Here is a 4,519-nt window from a genome sequence, read left to right as displayed (position 1 = left end):
ACTTCCAATTGAATTATGATCAAATATTTCAAAATGAAATGGGATTAGATTTATACATAATTACTGAGTAGTGTGGCTTTGAAGTCTTTTAATTTCTACAACCTCCATCCCTGTGTTTTTTAAAAATATATTTTTACTGATTTCAGAGAGGAAGGGGAGAGAGTGATAGAAATATCAATGATGAGAGGAAATCATCAATCATCTGCCTTCTGCACACCCCACACTGGGAATGGAGCCGGAAATCATGGTATGTGCCCTGACTGGGAATTGAACTGCAACCACCTATTATTTTGTTTGTTTGTTTTGTTTTTCTCTTTTTACAACCTCCTGTTTCATAGGTGGATGCTCAACTACTGAGCCACACCAGCCAGGCTCTTCCCATGTTTTTCTTTTCTCTTTATATCTGTGTTGAAGCAATATGATAGAATTTTCAGTAGAGTAATCAGTCCGGAATTTACTGATTACTTAGTGTATTATTAAAGGTTTACCAGAGAAACAGAACCAATAATATAAATTTTAAAAGACATTTATTAAAAAGCAGTGGCTCAATTAAAAAAAAAATCATTGGCTAACAAGGCTATGGAGCCTGAGCTGTCCCATGGTCTGCAGTCTGCCATCAGGAGACCCAGGATAGACGGTGGTGCAGTTGGAAGGCCTGAGAGTCTGAGAGCAGATGGTACAGATTCCAGTGCGGGTCTGAAGAGCTGAGAACCAGCAGCACCCAGGCCAGGAGGTGGGTGTGCTGGCTTATTCATCCAGCAGAGAGTGAATTCAGCCTCCCCCAGCTTTTGTTCTATTCAGGCCCTCAGTGGAGCGGATGATGACCACTGACATTGGGTTGGGCCATCTGCTCTGCTCATCCACTCATTAAAATACTAACCTCTCCCAGAAATCTCACAGTCACACCCAGAACTAGTGTTTCACCTGCTCCCTGGTTATCCAGTGGACCAATCAAGTTGACATGTTAGAATTGAAACATGTGAAGGAAATTCTTCACATATTTCTCCATCACTTATATTTCATCTAAGTAGCTGGTTTGGAACATGTTTGAAGATATTTAGGTTCATTTTTCTGGAAAACTATTATTCACAAGTAATGTTATGGTATCCCTTCAACAATTCTATGATATCTGTCACTCTTTTTGTGATAGTTAAGGCCAATGATAAATTTCTCTAATTGATTAATTCCTTTAGAGTTGCAAAATAGATCTCAGAATCGATTGCAAACATCTCCTTAGAAATTGTCATGATAAATGATTTTGTTTACCTGATGTTACTTCTACTTGAACGGTCCTTTAAATGGCAATATCATTTGTCCACAGAAACCACATATGACTTGGATTGCCCTTGTTTTTTGACCAGGAGCACTCTACATCCCTTGTGTAAAGTGGTGTTAAATACAGGAGAGGGTGGCAAGAAGACTGGACATCAGCTGGTGACTGGAACTCTTCTTGGACACCACAGGGAGGGAGGCCTGAGCAGACCTCAGTATTGCCCTTGTTTTTTGACCAGGAGCACTCTACAGCCTTGTCCAATGTGGTGTTAAATACAGGAGAGGGAGGCAGGAAGACTGGACATCAGCTAATGACAGGAACTCTTCTTAAAACTCCTAGTGCCTTCCACAGGGACGGAAGCCTGAGCAGACCTCAGCTTCTCACTTTTCCTCCCTCCTGGAGGATCACACTGAATGAAGAGACTGTCTTGGGACAGACACCCTCTCTGCACAATGGAGTCTGCAGCCTCCCTGACTGAGCTCCAGGTAGAGGCCAGCTGTCCCATCTGCCTGGATTACCTGAGAGACCCAGTGACCATTGCCTGTGGGCACAACTTCTGTCCCTCCTGCATCCACCAGCGCTGGGAAGGTCTACAGGACACCTTTCCCTGTCCTGTCTGCCTCCACTACTGCCCTGGCAGGAGCTTGGAGAGGAGCACCCAATTATGTCACATGAGTGAGACTGCTCAGCAGATTCCCGGCATGAGGGGAAAGCGGAAAAGGCAAGAGGAACCCCTGTGTAAGAAGCACTGTGAGGGTCTGACCCTGTTCTGTGAGAAGGACCTGGAGCTGCTGTGTGCCCAGTGCAGGGTGTCGTCCAACCACCAGGATCAGCCCATCTCCATTGAGGAAGCTGCAGCTAGTCACAGGGGGATGCTCAAAAGTTACATTGAGTTCCTGACTAATTACCTTGAAGATGCTAAAATGGAACATGAAAACGAAGTTGCAAAACTTTCAAAGTGAAAAGAAAGATGGATAAGTTCAGGGAGGAATTATATTATGAATGTAAAGAACTTAAGTATTCCTTTGTAAATTTCCATTAGTGTCAGCTGGCTTCCACCAATAACACCCAGTAACCAACATGAACAGCACCCAGTAACCAATATGAACACTACAAGCTAGTCCCTTTTTCCTGTGCTCTCAATAAAGTTAATGTCAGTCTACTTAGAGAAGAGAAGGATATTGAAGAAAAACTACCTGAAAATGGAAGACAAATTTCATACCATATGTTCAGGCTAAGCCATCTGTTAACTGAAATACAGAGAAGTATTGGAAGTATCCACAACAGCCTTGGAAACCTAGAGGCCCCAGCAGTGTTTCCATGTGAATTAAAGGAGAGTTGCTCTCTACCCCCACATTACTTGGGCCTGCATAAAATGATCCACACGTTTCAGGTAGATTTGACACTGGATCCTAAAACAGCCCATCCATGTCTCATTATCTCAAGAGATAGAAAAAGTGTGACCTATAGGACATCATTTGGTCTTCATAATCTTCAGGCACACTCTTCTTACCCAGCTGTCCTGAGTTCTAAGGGCTTTGATGCTGGCAGGCATTTTTGGCAGGTAGAAATAGGAGGCGCAGGTGAATGTTTCTTAGGTCTGTGTAAAGAATCTTTCCTCAGAAATACTCTCAGATCACCATCCCCAAGCAATGGATGCTGGCAATATCAGCAAGGACTGGTGCATTTGGCCTTTTCCCTTTAGGACGATGTAAGATAGGCATTTTTCTGGACTATGAGTTGGGAGAGATTTCATTTTATAATTTGAATAACAGGTCATTCTTGTATGGATTCACGAATATATTTACAAAAAACTTATGCTTTATTTCTCCATTGCATCTTCTTCAGAATCTCTTACAATCAGTATTATCATAGTGAAGTGATGAACCATTTGGTATTGCTTATTCTCCTCCATTTTTACTGAAACAAATACTTATAATCAAGATCATGATTCCTATTTTGATATTTGAATGTTGAAAGCTTTAAGGACTCTTCCTTCTCTCCTCCCTAACCTTACACCTGGGAAACTGATGAGAAAGTCCAGGTGCCCCATCCATGGGTGCAGGGGGGGAGTTTCAATCAGGCAAGTTTCCATGAGTGTCAGCTGGCTTCCACCAATAACACCCAGTAACCAACATGAACACTACAAGCTAGTCCCTTTTCCCTGTGCTCTCAATCATTCTGGGACCTATTCTAATATCTATCTGACTCTCCCTCCAAAACCTCATTATGTGAGTAATAAACCTTTAATACTCTTCTGGTATGTGGTGAGTCATCATCAGTGTGAACATTTGAAACCAATTTTGGGTGGCTTCCACCCTGACAGCAAGCTGGTCACCATTGACATTGTGAGCAGAATTTTCCAGATATGAAACACACCCACCAAGGCTTCCTCCTCTGGGTTTGTGTGTTAACACACCTTGGCTCCTTGCAGCTTGTGCTGCATTTTCTGAGTTCTATGGTATCTTTGTTGTAGATTTAACTTTCCTAAGTCAAGTTTCTATAAGAAAAACATTCTATTTACTATTTATTCTCTCCCATGTAATTTTTGGGGAATTCTAATTGTCTTGATTTTGTCTCATGTTTTACAAAAATTTCATGTAAGGGCTGAGCTAAAGCCGGTTGACAGTAGTGTTACAAATATGTACAGTAACTAGTAACAATACAAGGATAAACTTTTGCCTACTAACAACTATAAATATATTTCCTCTTTTAAATTCTCACCTGATGAAGTTTATTGATATAGAGAGGAAGGGGGAGAGAGAGAGAGAGAGAGAGAGAGAGATTGGAATCGACCTTGTAAACTTTTTGGTGAATGACAAGACATTCCAATGAACTGAATATGTACAGTAACTAGTAACAATACAAGGATAAACTTTTGCCTACTAACAACTATAAATATATTTCCTCTTTTAAATTCTCACCTGATGAAGTTTATTGATATAGAGAGGAAGGGGGAGAGAGAGAGAGAGAGAGAGAGAGAGATTGGAATCGACCTTGTAAACTTTTTGGTGAATGACAAGACATTCCAATGAACTGAACCCCCTGTCCAGGACTGTAAACCTGCCTTTGACAACCACTGTATGACCTCCAAAGGTAACATACTCGTTTTTGACATTATGTGAAATTGTCAACCTTTGAAACATGCTTCTGTATGAATGTCTGTATGGTATTGTTAACAACGTTTGGAAATAAAGTTGTAGTTTGCATATCTCTATTTGTCTATCTCCATATCTTGAAAAGATG

General features: G+C 41.2%; 1 pseudogene; it reads left to right on the top strand.

Moving 5' to 3' along the window:
* Positions 1-1,638: 1,638 nt before the first annotated feature.
* The window catches only part of LOC102758578, an 11,632-nt pseudogene continuing 8,751 nt past the window's right edge, over positions 1,639-4,519 (top strand).

The sequence above is a fragment of the Myotis davidii genome, unplaced genomic scaffold (genome assembly GCF_000327345.1).
Source record: "Myotis davidii unplaced genomic scaffold, ASM32734v1 scaffold225, whole genome shotgun sequence".
NCBI classification, from domain to species: domain Eukaryota; kingdom Metazoa; phylum Chordata; class Mammalia; order Chiroptera; family Vespertilionidae; genus Myotis; species Myotis davidii.
This window is presented reverse-complemented; position numbering and strand designations above follow the sequence as displayed.